Genomic DNA, 226 nt, shown 5'->3' on the forward strand with positions numbered 1-226 from the left:
TACTTTTGCCTTTTCTGTGTTATTATTGACAATTCTACTTATCCTTCTAGCTATGGACCAACACACTTGTCAGGATTGCTTTTTATTCCTAATATACTTTAAAACAACTCCTCCTTGTCCTTCATTCTTCCTGCCATATGTGTCTCCTTGTGTCACTTTGCTTCCCTTATCACTTTTCTACACTTTCCTGAGGCGGCGAAATGGTATGATGTCATGCTATGGTGTA

Source organism: Pelodiscus sinensis, chromosome 5, assembly GCF_049634645.1.
Source record: "Pelodiscus sinensis isolate JC-2024 chromosome 5, ASM4963464v1, whole genome shotgun sequence".
Classification (NCBI taxonomy): Eukaryota; Metazoa; Chordata; order Testudines; family Trionychidae; genus Pelodiscus; species Pelodiscus sinensis.